At 38.8% G+C, this 18,200-nt stretch overlaps 1 long non-coding RNA gene across 1 annotated transcript; it reads right to left on the bottom strand.

Moving 5' to 3' along the window:
* Nucleotides 1-5,018: 5,018 nt before the first annotated feature.
* LOC118232827 lies at nucleotides 5,019-16,958 on the bottom strand. Its single transcript, XR_004766409.1, has 4 exons — nucleotides 16,744-16,958; nucleotides 9,089-9,143; nucleotides 7,236-7,342; nucleotides 5,019-5,222 (listed from the first exon to the last, which is right to left on the bottom strand). It is a non-coding gene; the product is annotated as an uncharacterized LOC118232827 (long non-coding RNA).
* Between the last annotated feature and the right edge of the window lie 1,242 nt (nucleotides 16,959-18,200).

Raw genomic sequence — 18,200 nt, 5'->3', positions numbered from 1 at the left:
ACCAGAGCAGTGGGCGGTTAACACATGCTGCAAATATCTGCAATTGCTGACATCCCCCATCTCTCCCTTGACACCCACTTTACCAGCTATTTGGCACAGGTGCCATTGTCTTGTGTGCAGTGACCATACTATAACAAATAAGAGATTATTGTACCTTCAACACACACACACAGCTGGTGCTTTCTGGCCACCTGTCCAAGAGCCACTGCGTCCTCCCTTTCAGTTTATATCACTGACATTCTGGGGGAAAAGAGATACGGGACGTTTAAAAATGTCCAGTTCTTCTGAAACAAAAATGATGGTCTGTCTGATGGCTTAAGTAAGATTAATATAAATTGATAACATACCAAAATTGCTGTCAGGTTTGTCGGAGAGTAATCTTGTGAACTTTTTCACTCAGCAATAACTCCCCAAACAAATGTCAAAAAACGTGTGCCTACCTTATAAATACGCACGAGGAAACATTGTATACTAAGAAGGCTTATCTGCATAACTTCTAGCGGGCAGAAATTTCAGTTTGTTGGCGCTCTCGACACTACCCTGTCTATGTACTGAACTGACGTTTCTTTGCACTGTGGTTTATGGGACGGCATTCACTAGTGTCACACCTGTAGTTCAGGTTTTAACTGTCTGTACTGCAGCTAGAATAATAACACAGAACCGAGACTAAACTCAAAACAACACGGATGCCAGATGGGAGCCGTAATGACTTTGCATTGATTCTGAGTTCAATCAAATTTTAAAATATATAATACATACTTAATACAATTGTAGTAATAATACACGAATGACCCATCGTTTATGCTGGTCGTAACAATGACACGAATTTTGACTACGAGAGCCGTTTCGTGGCAAAAATACCAGTGTAAAATGCATAGTAGCGTCGTCTAATAGCCGAATGTCTCTCAATACATTTAACATAATATCAGTAATGTATCTGACAACACAATCGCAGTTTATTTACAGTATCTGTTTAATGTGTTCAGGTCGTCCTATCCGCTTTCCGCGCTAATGCAATTAAACCCCTCCTGGAAGACGGACACAAGCGCGCCTGAAACCTTGAGCGTGGGGTTTCTTGAAACCGTCCCTCCTGGATTGACAGAATGCAGGCTCCGGAATGCATTTGAGCGGTGTAAGGGGAGGAACCCCCAGCGCTGACAGTTAAGTACAGCAGCCAATCTCTGCGCCGAAAAGCGAAGGTGTAGTGTCCGCAGACAGCGAATGACGAGTCGAGAACAAAGCCACAGGCGAGTGGACCAGTGGTGGAAGAGAACGGGAATAGGTGGGAAAATTGAATTCTTGAACATTCTTCTGACATATGAACTAAGTACAGGGGTCCAAGGCGCTGGAAAATCTTACTCGTATTGCCAAATTATTTAGCAAATGTTTGTCAGAAGTGAGCGATACATATAATTCTTATTTAGTGCTTTGTGAAGACCTACGTGAAACTGGCGAAATGAAAGACAAAAACCGCCGTGTTTTATGTAGCCTAACAAGAGCCTGATTATTATTTATCTTGTCAATGTTTTTTTAGACGTTTATTATCAAGCCTTGCTTCGTGGTTAACTAATGATTTTCCTAGAAATGCAACCAAGAGCTAAATCCCCGCAAGATTAATGTGCTTCGTTAAACCTCTTTGTCTTCCATAGTAAATTCAGTAGAAGTTTTTAAGTTATTTAAGTACTTGAGCCAGATGAAGTCCATATAAAATAACAGAACAAGTCCAAAAAGCCTCGAATCCATTTCTGTGGTACCAGATCTCTCAAATTTTATTTCTATTTTATATTTTACAGAGAACTGTCGCAAAGATGCTTTACAAAGTAGCAATTCAATTGTGCTATTGTTATTAATATGTTAACCAATGGCAGATGCTCACTCTAATTGCATTTGATCATCTATATTGCAAGCTAGGTCTTTGTTTCCTACCAGTATACTGGATATATTTTATAAGCTGTGTATTTAGTAAGCATTGCTTCATCTCAGTGACAGATCAGCAGACTCCGTGTAGCAATGTCTATTTCTAGTGTAAACAGAATCCTTAGTTTCATTTAAATGCTTTGAATGTCAACACTATCTGTGAAGACAAGTGTTATAATAATATATTGAATACCTCAAGCAGGTATTTCTATTGGAGTTTGTTGATTGATCACAGACCCCTTATTGATCACAGACCCCTGTTTAAGGCTCACATGTTGAATATGCTGCAGCTAGCAAGCTTGCTTGTGTTATTGTAATGTAACCTCCTGATTTTTAACTAAACATATTGGGATTGATTTGCTGCATAAAAATTATTTATTCAAGCAGATAGCAAGATAAGTTACGTTATGGCAAAGACAAATGAATCAATTCAACCTCCAGTAGTACGTCTCTCTGTTTTAGACATGCCACACAAACAACGATGACGCGTTGCATCCACCACATGCCTTATTTAGATGTTAACAAAGTGTTTGTGGGCAATGTTTGAGGGCAGAATGAGGATCCAATCGGCACAGTTTAACGCACACTGGTAATAGCAAAGTAGGCATATTTAAGAAATTCAATTTTGAATAATCTAACTGAACCATGATTGTGCAGGGTACACTATGTGAGCAAAAAAGTTGTACACCGCATTGAAAGAAACCCACAGATATTGACTAATCAGTTTACTTGCAGTATCACATTAAAGGCCACATTGAGTTGCTTGAGTTGCAAATTTGTAGAACTCCAACCTGCGTGAACACCACATTCTGCAATGAGAAAGCATTGACAATCTTTAAACGAAAAGTTAAAGTTTACCCAAGAAAAAAAAGTTAGGCTAGAGTAGTTCACCAATAAATGCCAAAGTTCCATAATCTCGCTGAGAAAACTAAGTGTTTTAGCAGGGTCTCACAGATCCAAGCCTCTGATCGCCAGAGCGCAGAGTATGGCCGTGCCCTGGCCAATATTAAAATGTTGCTCTCAGTCTGTCCATCTAATTATCCTGAGGTTTAATTGGCTCAATAAATCTCTCCCTCCACACCTCAGCAAATGTGTCACTGTGAGCATTCTGTTGTTAAAGGGTTGGAAGTGGGAGCAATGCAGGGCAGTTGGCCTGAGGCAAGGCCCAGATAGAACATACTAATCAGGGAATGTGTGCGCACAAGAATATCGAAATTCACACACGAAAATCAACGTTCTTTGAATCACATAACAGGCCTGAATTACATGGTTATGAGAACAGAAAGGTGTGTCTTATCACTTGGGGATATGCTATGCTGCAAAGAGGATGGTGGTGAACAACTTGAGTGAAGACAGGCAGTCTTTAATCACTCAGAACATACCCAGTGTAGAAAGAATGAGATCTCCTCAGCACTCACAATAGGTTGCTGCTATTTAAAAGGGTAGATAAGGATTAATTCTTGTTAACATGGCTTAATTAGAGGGATCAAAGCTGCAGGCTTATATGAGAGGGGCTTTTGAAAAGAAATCATTTAACAATTATGAACGGGCAAAGCATTTCTGTGGAATATTACACAAGGCTTGCAAAATATTTATTAAAAATGTGTTTCTAAGCATAGCGAAGAGCTGAGACATAAAATATTTCTTTGATTGAAAATAAACCTTCTGTAGTGTCTTATTTTGTCGACTTGGAATTTTCAAAGACTTCAATAGTGCAATTTATTTTACTCTTGGGAAAAAGTGGCAGTGTATTAAAATACCAGCTCTGCATGATGATTCTACTTTATTGCACAATTACATCTTATGTCCCAAATAAATGTTACATATTTTCCTGAGTGTTAACTTCTGTACATATGAAATGCTGTCAAAGCAAATTGCACTCAATATTACATACTGTACATACTGTGATTGTACAATAAACAGGCAGATTCAGTGCACACTCACACTGTCAGATCACAAATGACCTTGCATCTGCATTCAATGCTCATTTACAAATCTGTCACTAGGACCTTAGGGTTTGGATGCTCATGACAGGTGCTCAGCTCTGGCCTGAACAAATGTTGGACCTGTTCCACATCATGGTTCTGGGGCATAATCGGTGGCCATTCCTGTATCCAAGAATTCCTTTGGGGGAAAGGTATAGTACAGCCAGCCAGTCACTGGCTGCTCCTTGGCCCTTAGCTCTGTCTCTGGAACAACCATTTTCAAAGGAACTAAAACCCAGGGATAATGGTTGATCCGACATACGGTGCCAACCAATTACAAATTAGCTACCTTTGGCTTTAAAAGCACTGTGTGTACAAAAATGGCATAACACTCCCCTACATGCCTTCGAGTTGTCCACTTGCGTACTGCGGTCTAGACCTCACAGTTATTCAGACGGCTGTGAAAATGATTAACATTTATTCAGGTGATAAAATAATGTTTATCAATTGTCTTATGAAAAGAGTGAAATATTTGGAAACTGGAACAGAAGAGAGAATCGGACGTCCAGAGCAGGCCACAGATTTTGTGCTTTGTTGGCCTTTCAGTTTAAGGCTAATTTGCACATGGAACACCAAGTCACAGGACTCTCCTGGTGAATGTGCCACTGAAATGGAAGGAAAAGCAGCACTGGACCCAACAGTTCATGGGGTGCAGAGAGTGTGTTTACCCACTGGTACTTCCTTATTGCTGTGCTGCCAGGTGCAGTCTGTTCAATCTGAGCTCTTAGCCTTGTCATGTCAATTAATTTAAATGAAACCAAAACGACAATTACGCATCTCCCCTCCATAATTCTTTTCAGGGATCATGAGAGGCGAAGGAAATCCTTGTTATGCTACAAGACCTTGACCAAAACAGAGATACATTGGCGGTTTCTATACAAATGAATAAAGAAAACAGCTGAAGAGCATATGACAATCTTGTGTTATGTGTAGCATTATTTAACACTGTTTATGGACATTAAATATATATATATATATATATATATATATATATATATATATATATGGAATGTGGAGGGATTGGAGCATCACCATGGAGACTGAGGAAGGTCAGCGTGTTAAAGGAAACTTTGTTTCCTGGCAGTACAAATGAAGCGAGGCTGGGCTTACTCAGGCTTCTTAATCACTTCCCTGTGGTAGCTCCCCTGTCTCCTCCAGGCCTGCTCGGCGGCTTCTTACAGGGTGATTTAGGCACCACAGGGGACACCTTGGTGTGAAGTACTCGTCTCCTTGTGCCCACCAGAGGTGTCAGCTGGAGGTCACAGCCGCAGTGTGGCGGTGCTCTGTGTGAATTACAGAAGCCTATCTCTGACCATGATCCTGTTAATGAATGCAAGACTGTTAAAACCAGGACCAAAACAAGCTCATCTGTTTTGAAATTTTGTGCAGCGAAAGCCAAAAATAAATAAATAAATAAATAAATAACCCAACAAAAGAGATTCCCATGAAATGTGGAGATTAAGTGGGGTTTCCTGGTTGTGTAAGACAGCCTCACTTATTTAAGAGTATTAAGATTTCTAAGGATGTCAGTTCCCCACTTGTGTGATAGTTCCTTGCAGAAAAACAACTTCCACTTAACTGAATGACACTGTAATGATTTTGGTCCCAGGTTGGTATCGGTGTTGTGATTCTAGAATCAAAATTTGAACACTCCAATGGACTTGCCGAACCTTGCTCTCATTCTGCCAGGTTACCATGGAAACGCTTGGGCAAGGTTATTGTTTTACGTCAGATAGCTGGTAATGCCAATAAGAAGCAGCTGTTTCCTCATCAGCAGAAAGGGTGCCTATAATATTAACAGTCTGAATGTCCCCCTATCATCTTAATCATGCCACCACTAAGGGGCAGAGCTTGAACTGAATCGTATTACTCCTAGATGTATGTTGCTAAATTAAAATGACTCGGTTCAGAAAGGTGAACATAGTAATTGCCTGTGACTTCTGTTTCTTCAAGATAATAATAATAATAATAATAATAATTATTATTATTATTATTATTATTTAAAAGGTAATAATGGGTCTTCAAACATTGTTTTTCCATATCTGATGCCTTTGCTTTCACTTTACCGTAACATTGATAAAAGAGCAGCGTGCAAACTGAGCGCAAGACTCAAGCAGTTTGTTGCCAGACTACCTTCCTTGTTTGTCTTCATTAAATCCACTTTTTCCTCCCACACATATTTTTAATACACACTGACAACTTTAACCAGTTCAACCAGTGGCTGTCTGTTCTTTAATTTTAAATGATTTACTTAGCAACGCTTCTCACTCAGGGAGAATAATACTTATGCATTATATAACCCAGAAGTGTAAAACAAATTTCTGGAGAGCCTTTGGTATGCTGATACTTATTTCAGCCAATTGACTGAGATTATTTGGTCCATGTAAAGTCTTAGATATTTAGTCCTTTTCTTCTGTGATTCATAAGAAATGTACAATATTCTGTATCAATGAATCTATTCATTCTAGACAAAAAAATGAAGGAGTTCCAGACAAAGTAAAGAGCTCACGATAAGGACTCAATCAACAATTGTTCTTAACCTTTGAGTCAAAATGATAAACGTGTATATATATGAACATTGTTTAGAGACGTCATTGGATTGCTAAAATCAATGAATCAATTAATTGTCTGTGAAAACAAGAAAAAAGTTAATTTATTTAAGTCAAAGTTTTGAGGTAGGGTATACTTCACAGAAGCAACACAGGGTAAAAGTCTTTGGAGAAGATGGAACACATTCTTCAGCTGTGCTTGGTAATTTTATTTTCTACAAGGTGCTCTAGTTGAAATAAATTGAACCTCCCCACCTGAGACTCAATGGTAGGCCCAAATAAGCCCAAGAACATGATTGGACTGCGATCTCTGGGCATGTGTGTCCTGCATAGTAACTGTATATCAGTACCAACACGGGAATAAATAAGCTAAACATTAATGTGTGCCAACACACGACAATGTTCATTAATATCTCCATCGTCAAGCAGCTTGTTAATTCTAAGCATTGCCCAGCAGTCGTGATGAGTAAAATATCTCCAAAGCAGAGGAATCTGCTTCTTGTATTATAACTGAAATGCACTTTAATTTGAAATAATGTGTCAAAGTTCTATCAGGGTTCCTGTACCAAGTATGCATCATCAAAATCGTATTCCAGTGCTGATTGCAGCCTAGTAATATTTTACTAGTTACATTTTTATTTAAGCATTGCTGAAGACATGTATTCATATAACTCTACTTTCCTCTGACAGTCTTTGAGCAGATATTGTTGTCATTACGAGGTGACAGTGCTGTATCAAAGTGACAAGCTAAGGCCTTTTACAGAGTTGTACAGTTGATACTTACTCAGCTGTTCGGATTTGGAAAGGTATTTTAAGGCGCCATTTTTGTGTCAAAACAAACCGTGCAGTCTGACAGCCCCGTTTGCCATGGATGGTGAGTCATCAGTCTGCCTGGGTGAAAAAGAAATATCAGTTTGGAAAGGACAATCCAAGCAATCTTTGAACAAATGTTATTTGTCTTTATGTTTTTTCAAGTCCTGTCAGTGATTTTTTTTAAAAATAAAACACTTCTTGATGCTTGGATGTTAATGTTGTACGACATTTACATTTACTTCACATTACTGATACTCAAACAAGCGTCTTGGTGCTGTCTGAAATACATTGCTGCACAGATCTAAATTAGTGCACCCATGCACAATAATCAAAGATTGTGTTACTGTCCAAATACATATGGACGGCACCTCATATACTGTTCTCCAGCCAGGCAGAAACTAAAGAAAGAACATTGGCTTGCCTGTTTGCCTCCTCCAAAAAAAAAAAAAAAAAAAATTTCCATTTGTATCTGCATCAGATAGTTCACATTAGCTAGCAGTGATCCCATTAACAACGGGCCCTGTAACCGGGTGGGAATAATGACTTAAGTTCTGCACGAGTCACAATGACTCCATTTTTTGCTTTGAGTTCCCAATAAAAAAATCTATTTTTTTCTCTCTTTTTATGCTTATTTCGTGCTAGGTATTATCCATGCTTTTATGCTTGGTTTTGTCCGGCTTCCACCTACACGCCTTTCAACGAATAAAGGTTTGCGTGACCCCCTGTCTGGTGAACAAACCAGGAGTTTTAACACTCATGAAAAACACCATCCACTCACCTGAAAAGCTGTGCTGTAATTGAAAACTTGATTACCTGCTTTGCCACCATTAGTTCATGACAAACACTGACTATGAGTTTGTTTTGTTACTGCATACATTCATGGCTAGAAAGAGTAGTATACTGAAAAACAACACTATTGGAAGGAAACTGATAACAATTGCATCTGAAATGCAAAAAACGACCCATCATCCCAAAAGAGAAATCTTCCATTTAGCAAATTTTCATTAAGATAAGGAGCTAAATATAAATGGTACATTGACAGAAGCAAGATTATGGGAGAGGATATTTATGGGGATAAATTATCAAACTAGCAGAGAACAAAATGGTCTTTAAAATGGACAGAGAGAGATCGAGAGAGAGAGTGCACTGGGCAGAAACAGGATCTGAGTGTGTCAGTGACATAGGCTGACTACTTGTCTCCTTTATCAAACATCAATAACAAACCACAAGCACCCACATTTTCACTATCCAGTGACATCCAAATGAATTTAATGTATAAATAATTCTTTTTATTCTGCTTATGGGAGATGAGAACGTTTTAACAACAACAACAACAATAATAATAATAATAATAATAATAATAATAATAATAATAATAATAATTTCCTTGTTTATCTTATCATTTTCAAGCTGTATTTTGCCAGAGAGAACAATTCCAAAAGTTCATATTTATTGCTGATATATTTATTTTTATATATTCAATGGGTAATTCGTAAGACATGGCTTATGGTGAGGGTAGCCATTCGTCCCGGCTCGGTTCGTGAGAGTCACTCGCCAAACGAACGCGAACGATCTCTTCAGGACCTTAACTTTATCCTGCCGAAAGGATGTCCAGCTGTTTCTGCGCACCTGTTTCTCCTTACAGGCAAAATGGAAGCAGATGGGAGCTCGGAGCAACATCGAACCAAAGTCGTGATCGCAGCTATAAGAAAGACAAGCGCTGTTTGTATCGGTAAAAGGGACGTTTATCGCATATACCGCACAATACATTTATTTCCATCCTGGTCGCTTTTAGTCACGTTCCACCCACGCATCTGTCCTCACCTGCCACCTCCAAGCTGTCTCTCGCCGCCATTCCAGCCAATTGTTGTTCCGCTTTCTATCAATAGTTGGATGCACATCAAAGGAAAGCACAAGTGTCAGAATCAGCCATTTGTACAAGGAAGAAACAGTTGAAAAATCAATGCGTTGCTTCTAGTCCATGTACAGGGAGGAACCCCACAAAACCTGATGCAACTAGACACTTACAGTAAATTACATGATAGCAAAGAGTCGATTTCATCAGTGGTTTCTTCATAATAGAATGTACGATTAATTAAAAATGCAGAACACAGGTTTCTTTCACTTTGTTCCCTGAGGTACCTTGTCTATCACTACATAAAAATTTCTGATTGACAACATTAAAATCTGTATCTACATCTGTATACACAGGCATTCAGTTTAATGATGCAACACCGTTAAGAAGGGGGTTGTGGGGTTTTTCTTAAATAAAATGTAAAAAAAAAAAAAACCTTCAGTTCATGAATGTCATCACAGGGTTGGGTGTGAAATCTTCCACCAAGCTATTGGATGCATTTGAGAGGAACCTGTCAATGCGTGTTTCCCGTGTGTAAACATCATTCATCAACAAGGCAGGAGGGGGCAGAGCCCCTTAAAGCCCCCAATTAATCACTGAGATGGAGCATTGGCCTAATTATTTAATCGATTCTTCATTAGGTCTACAGCAGCAACTGACTTACAGCAAGATGATGTAACCTGCCGTTAAAATGGATAACACACAACGCATGCAATAGTGGGGCAATTTTGTGTAAAAATTCATTAGAGCCCAGTTAATGCTAATCTATCTTTTTCACTCTTTTCACTGTTTCTAGCAGAGCCTACAGCCTTGAATAACTACATGATCTGCAAAAATAAACAGATGCCTCACCCCCCACCCCCTATCCCCCCCCCCCCCAAACCCTTGAGGGGGGCGACTTTTTAATGTGCAAATGAGAACACACCATCAAGGAGGTTGTTCAGGTGAACAAGATCCAGATTTAAAAACTACTGATTATGTGTTGAGTGGAGTCAGTGAACCAAACTCAGAATACAAAGAATTTCTATCAGTGACAAGGACCCTCTGATTCAATATGTATTTTCACTTAATTTTCTCTGGAGCAAATCACAGAGTATTAAAATTAATGTAATATTTCAATTTGACTTATTTCTGTGCTTCATTTGTTTTCCAGTGATGAGAGTCTTATTATGCATATTATGCATTTATATAAGCAATGCAATAAAGTATTAAAAATGATTGTTTTGCACATTTAAGATAGAACTTTACTGCAGGGTCTGGACTTGATAAAAAATTGTCCTTAACTGTACATCACAAACAAATACAAGATTTAGCTTTTTCTAGAAAGCAGTTTGTCAACAAATATACATTATATTTCAGAAAGAGCAAAACAACTTTTTAAAAGTTGTATGATGTATGATGATAAAAATGTATGATCTGAACATGCTAGTCAATTACTATCCAAGCTAATTTTTCCCTTTATACCTTAGATAAACATAACCTATGACAACCTGTTGCTTCTGTTAACAAATTTAAGTCTTGACTGTCTTTGGACACGAATCAAAGGTCTTTGGGGTTAAGGACATGTCAAATAGTTATGCAATTGTAATTTGAAACTACACAGATATTTTTCCTGCTTAAAGGAGGTTTGAATAATGAAGTGAACTGTATGTACCACCAGAGGGTCACAGTCACTGTCACTGTATGGCAAGCCCCATATATCTCTCCAGTGAATATAAATAAATCATTTCACACATCACAGTGAGCAAGAATCAAATTTCAATCAAAATAATTTAGCCCCTGCCAAAGAAGCTAAAGGTTCGGCAGAGGAAATGAATTCCCTTTGATTGTGATGAACCATAATAATGGTCTTGCTCCATTAATGCACTGCATAATTCTTCCCTTCTAAGACACAAGAGGGTTACAATAAAAAATAATTAAAGCACTTTGCAAGCATATAACTGTGGCAGTTATCTCTACTGAAATAAGCGCTGGTTCAACCTGTGGAATTCTGGCATATATGGGTGATTAAAACAATACTTTCTTTAAAAAAATCTAAATTGTGCAAATACTGGCCTCATGCCTGATATGTATGCGACTGACAATTGCAACAAAATTGTCAGGGCTTTTTACCACCAAACCATTGAATTGGAACAGCTTTTCCTAATATACAGCAGTAAAAAACATGCACTTATGAGCTGGGACTTAAGCATGCAGATCAGGTACATTCATGAATTTGCAGTAGTACTCCCAGGGAAAGTACTGTAATTTATTATTATGATTATTTTATGATTATCATAACGATAGGGATTATTATTATTGTTATAGTAATAGTACTATTAGTTTTACTAATGAGACATGTGGCAGAATAGTTATGGACTACAAGTATAGTTATCAACAGTGACTAATAAAATGAACCAACAGCATTACTTTGTTAAAGCATATTTCCAGACCCTTGGTTATTAAAACAGATCATGCGTAACATATGCGTACATCAGATCCTGTCTAGCACCATTTATTAAAATGGCTCACAGACCTGGGGTACACGACAGGCCTATAATATGGCACCGCCTGTACTGAGGTCATTTCAGCTTGACTGGCTCAGTTGATTTTCTGCCACAGGTCTCCTCCAGCATAGTGGACAGGATTCTAAAGCATCAGGTCAAAGCTGAAGCAGAAGAGATGGTTCATTCCCTTGGTTGTTTCTTGGAAGTTAACGAGGGGATAGAGTGCCTTACGTGACCCGGCTTAAGCCATCTGTGAATTGCAGTAATTCAAGATCAGTGCTGTCTGTTTATGTCCCCGCAGAGGCAGAGAGATAGCCAACCAAAATACAAGAAGCTCTGCTTTGCATTGTGCTAAACTTTGGACCATTTACCACATAATCAGCATTGGTTGTACAGAAGAAAAAAACACAACCTTGCCCGATGTTCTCTTGTAACCTTATTGGTTCCACATTGCTCCCACTGCAGTGAACATGAAGCCTGGGTTGAAATGTTGGATGACTGCCAGACATCAATAAAAGCAGGGCGATTACCGACAGTGACTTTACTCCCTCTTCCTTTCTTGCTTTCTCATTTTCAGCCTTGTCTATTGACTTTTTCCCAATTCAAAACTAAGGCCCATTTAAATTTTATGAATTTTTCAAACATAGCAGGCCATTTATTCATTTGCATTTAAAGCAATAAAGCAATTTTCAGATTCATTTTTACATACTATCTATCTACTTTCACCCTATTCCTTTCAAGAAGGACTTACAAACATAAATCTCAGGACTACATAAGTGTAATATCCCAAAGAAGGCATAGAAGACCAATTCAATAAGTGTAAAGTTTTCTGAATAAACCAACAATTAACATAAAAAATGTAAATATATATATATATATTTTTTTAAAAGGGGATTTTGTCTAGGTAAACTAAAACACTGCCATTGATTGTAAAACAGACACTTAGCCCCTTCTATAAAGATACATGCAGCTCAAGCACAGCTGATGATAGCAGACCGTTTCCTCAATTCTGTAATGAAGAACCCTTATTTAAGATGTGCTGTACTATTCATACATTCACCATCTTCATTTTGAATGAGATAACCCTGTGCAGTTTGGAAAGGCAGAGAAAAGCAACCACTGAGCCACTGGTGTCCACTTCATTAAGAGCTTCAGCTTAGAGCGGCAAAGCCTGGGACAGCAGGATAAATGGAACATGCAACCGAGGCTTATTACATTTTTTATTACCAAGGTCAGAATGTGCATGAATTTCTTATTTCTCCTCATTATATGCAAAGCAAATCAGAATTAAAAAAAGGCAAAAAACTGGTTATAATTCCTGCTGTAACTCCCAATTCTTGTTTCTTCCATTTAGTTTTTCCCATTCATTAATGATCTTTCGTGAGACCCTTCCTGTTTCCTGAATACCACAAAATGAATGCCCTTAATGGCTTAATTTCCCCATGTGCGCAGACAGCGTACATAAAATAAACACTCAATCTATACATCCTCTGTCCGTCTCCAAGTTCCACGCCCATCCCAAGTACGATATGTGTGCAGGCCACGGCTCGGTCCAGTCCAGTCTGAGAAGGGCGTTGTGTTGCGGTGAGAGAGAGTGTGCCGCCCTGCTGTAGCCGTGCCCTTTCCTAAGCCTGCTAGACCGAATAGTTGGCACGCGTGCGGTGCCGAATTCTGAGAAACGGAGATGTTGAAAATACGAGAGGCCAGATTAGAGGGTACACATACAAGTCTGTTTGTTTTGTTGCCTGGGACTTGGCAAGGACCTTGATCGCGCCTATTAAAGTGATGCACTGCCACCTTCTGGGAAAAAATTAGAACAACATTTTTCTAAAAATGGTCTCCTCCCACCTGTAAACTTGTTGGGTTTGGCGAATTTAGGAGTTCAGAATATTTTTTAATTCACACATATAGACTACTTGAATTACATACTTTAAAATTGCCATTTAATTTAAGTTCAGTACATGTTTGAAAGTAGAAACAATTGAGTATAGTATGGGATTTGTTTGAGTTCAGTAGGACTGAGTTTAGCGTGTCGATTAAGTTAAGGGCTGTGGGTTTGTAAATATCTTGAACACTTTGTACAAATGGCGATGCAGGAGCTGCACATTATTTACGGCAGCATGTCGTGTATATCTTGATACATGCAAAATCTCAGGATGTGCAAACTTGCTGTCAACACACATCCAGGTAAAAAAAGGGGTTATGGTTGTGAAACCAATTTGTAGTTTTTCTTAGTGCACCGCAATTACGACGTAATTTAACTACGAAGCCGGATGAAGAAAAGCGCAAACGCGACGGAGCTCACACTTGGCACCGCAGCGAACTCCCTGATGCGTCAGGCCCTGGTACCTCCGGGCATTCCAACACAGAAACGACTCGAGGAGGATGTGCAGGGGTGCACACAATCCTGTCACAGAGCGGGATGAGTCACAGCTGCGATCAGAAGTGCTGCCAAGAGATAATTTGAATCTAGCTGCTCCTACCGTCTTCCACTTTCACTTCCGGGCGTTCTCATATCACAAACTCGATTAGAAACAGAGGGACACTGTGCTACACTCAGTAATGCCCTGAGGCACAGATACATTTTTCTCTTTACTCTTTCTGCCTGCTATTGCACTGTTAACCAGAAACCATTATGGAACCAAAGCTGAATTGCTGCCTTAAACCCCCCCCCCCCCCCCCCCAAAACATACAATTACTGCATGTCCATTTACCCTCACTGTAAATATGAGCTATTCAGACCCTGTATACATGCACATATGCATGTGGCCTGGTTAAATAGTGATCAGAGATTACTCTAAAATGCTTCACTATTTTTTAAAAATTCTACATTTTCAGGGTCATCAGCAATAACAGGTTCTCATCTGCACAGAACAATAGGCTGTTGAACTGCTGTTTGCTCACACTGCAGTGGATGATGAAAAACACATCAGTGCTCATCCAGACAATCATCTAAGTTTCACTGGGATTAAAGGGGCCTGTACGTGCGAACATGGGAACTAAGAATTGACTGTGTAAATGACCTCAGATATAAATATCTTCTTATTACTCCTTAGAACGACAAACAAATCGTACAGGCTACATCTTATTTCAACTGTCTCAGGAATGTAGTAACAGTTGCTCTTGGTGACACAGTGGAACAGGACTCACAGATCACCGACCCACAGGTGTGGAATCCTGTGGAACCTCAAAGGGGTGGACAGGCACCTGCACACGACACCCTATGGGAAATAAGGGCGCGTCTTTTCAGGAGCAACTGCACAGATTTTAGGTACGGTTTGGAATGACCCAAATCCCCCTATAAATGTGATGCATTTCTCTTGGCAGCTTATATAAGCTGAATCTGCAATTTAGTAGGTGTATGGAAGCTATAGAACAAACCCTGTGATGCTGGGTCTCAAAAGCCTGCATCTAGGGATTCTGCATTTTGATTTATCAATAAATCTGTATTGTAGGGTTAATAAATCTTGACCACTCAAGGCCCAGCCAGGTCTGGCATCAGACACTCATGACAATTCCACACAATCTGATATAAAAAGTCAATCAATCAACCCTGGGAATAGGATGGGTCTTATTGGGCAAGTAGATGATAATTTTAAATGGGTCGTGAAATACAAAACACTGAAAATGGCTAATCGTTCCAAAAAAATAATAAAACCCCTAGCTACCCCTGCCTCCTTGCTGTTTTTCCATAAAACTCAATGGGTGTCAGCTTAACCTTATCCCTTCTTATTTTGATTACATGGGAAGCAGTTGTATATTACGAAGCACTCGTTCACTTGTGGGGTGTAGTGAGAGTTGCTGATAAGCGGCAGTGCCACACTGTGTTCAAAAAGAGAACACTGACCTCTAGTGGGGAATATTGAAGATATATTTCAGGGACTTCTGAAATGTTCAGTAACGTACACAGTATCGGTGCTTTTACTTTTAGAATGTGTATTACTGATTACATGATTAAATGCTATCATTCAGACAGGTTTTAATCTTCAGCCTACCACTTGGGTAATCAATAAGACCTCTCATAAGGCGATTAAGCATGTAGTTTAACTTCTAAGCTCTCTGAAACAGAGATCACACTCCCCTTGAATTCACACAGCAGTTGCCTTGACCAGAAACAGCAGTCCCACAAGGTGGATAATTCTTTCATGACTTGACAGATAAGATGGGCATGGCTTTTGGTCTGACCATTGATATTGGCACAGTTAATGCTATTAATGTCCCTGCTATGTAAAAGGTCAAGGACAAGGTAGAATTAAAGACATATGATGATGATGGCCTTAGTACTATCAGTCTCAAAGTCTTCGGTCTTCATTCTTGCATTTACCCCCCAGCTTCAACTGACCCTTTTTCTGTTAAAATTAGGTTTAAAAATGAAAAACGTATTGAACACCCATATCACCAATGTGAAAAAGTAATTGCCCCCTTAAACTTAATAACTGGTTGCACCATCTTTAACAGCAATAACTGCAACCAAACGCTTCCTATAATTTGATATCAGTGTTTCGCATCACAGTGGACAAATCTTAGCCCAACCTTCTTTGCAGAACTACTTTAATTCAGACAAATTGGCAGGTCCTGTCCCAGCATCTTTATTGAATTCAAGTCTTTGGACTTCGACTAGGCCACTGCAAAACTTTCATTTTGTTTCTTTTCAGCCATTTTCAGATATGGATTTGATTTTGTGTATTGGATCATTGTCTTGGTGCATAACCCAATTACACTTCATCTTCAGCTTATGAACAGATGACTGGACATTCTACTTAAGAATGCTCTGGTAAAGACAAGAATTCATGGTTACTTTAATGATGGCAAGTCCTCCAGATCTTGAGGCAGCAATGCATCTCCACACCATCACACTACCACCATCATGTTTGACTGTTGGCATGTTGTTCTTATTGTGAAATGCTGTATTTCCTTTATGCCAGACATAACAGAACCCGTGTCGTCCAAAAGTTTCACTTTTGACTTATTTGTCCATAAAACGTTTTTCCAAAAGGCTTGGGGTCATCCAGGTGCTGTTTTGCAAATGTGAAATGAGCATTGATGTTGTTCTTGGTTAGCTGTGGTTTCTGCCTTGCTACTTGCATTGCAGTTTTGCCCAGTCTCTTTCTTATTGTGAAAGAGTCATGAATACTGACCTTAGCTGAAGCTTGATAGGACTGCTGTTCTTTGGATGTTTTTCTGGGATGATAAGTGACTTCCTGGATGAGTTCTCACTGCAGGCTGGCCACTCCAAGGAAGATTCACCACTGTTCCAAGTGCTTACCATTTGCAGATAATAGCTGTGATTCAGTGGAGTCCTAGAGCCTTAGAAATGACGTTGTAAACCTTTCCAGACTGATATATTTCTACAACTTTTTAAATCTCTTCTGGAATTTCCTTTGATTGTGGCATAGTGTGCTTGTACAAGCGTTGTGGTGACTACTTCACTCTGATGGTAAGGTTCAATATGAGTGAGGTTTAGATTTAACTGACCAAGCTACAATCAAGCCTGGCTGTGTTCAATCAGCTGAATCTAATTATCAATTAAATTAGGTTAATTGGTTGATTGAGTAAGTAAGAAGGCAATGACTTTTTCACGTGTAATATGGATGTTTGATACTTTTTTTCAATAAATGAATAAAATAATAATTTAAAAAATGTGTTTTGTGTTTACTCAGTTTCCCTTTGTCTAATATTATATTTTGCAAAAAGATTTGAAACTATTTAATGTGACAAATATGCAATAATAGAAGAAATCAGGAAGGGGGAAAACACTGGCACTGTATCTATCTTCCATCCCAAATGCATTTTTCTTGACAGTGATGTTTCACCATCAGTGTCTTGGCAGAGTTTTAATTGTATGGAAATTGACTATGTATTTTAAAGCTCCAGTAATGTATTTTTTTTGTCACAAAAAGTTTGAAAACTGCCAAAAATCACCATTCATTGAATGGTCTCATTACAAGGCATTGATATAGAGTCAATACCCAATCTTTGAGGGAATCCAGTAGGACTGAACCACTGTCCACCATTATGCCAGTCACTAACCTCCCTTCAAAGGATGGACATTTTTACCTCTTACTTGTTTCAATTATATACCATTCATCAATTATGGTGTGAAATAAATATTTTTACAAAATATTATTGCTTTGTATCTAATAAAGGATGTGCACTTACTGCACTATGCATATCATAAAATATGTACATATAATACATTTTAATATACAGCTTTTGGAACAATTTGAGAGTAATCATTGATGCCCTCTACTGACACATTGTAGAAAGGTTTTTGTTTTATTTGATCTATTCATTACTTTTTACAGGCATCATGAAGAAAGTACCTGTACCACCAGTGGTATGATTAATTTAAAACATCTAGGGTACACTATTATCTGGTTTTTGGGAGGAACGAGCGTCAATCATCTTTTTTTTAAAGTCAAAAGTGTTGAGAATGAATGGAGTTCCCTGAAAGGGGAGGGGACATACGCCCCCCTCCCCAACTTCACCACTAGCCCCTTATCAATAACGCCAATGCAACAAGTACACAGATGCCTGTAAAGATATAATAGGCAAATTATTTTACAGCTAAGAAATTATGATAATGGGACAATCA

Source organism: Anguilla anguilla, chromosome 8 (genome assembly GCF_013347855.1).
Source record: "Anguilla anguilla isolate fAngAng1 chromosome 8, fAngAng1.pri, whole genome shotgun sequence".
Lineage (NCBI taxonomy): Eukaryota > Metazoa > Chordata > Actinopteri > Anguilliformes > Anguillidae > Anguilla > Anguilla anguilla.
Note: the sequence above shows the minus strand (reverse complement) of the source record. Positions and strands in the feature narration are given on the sequence as shown.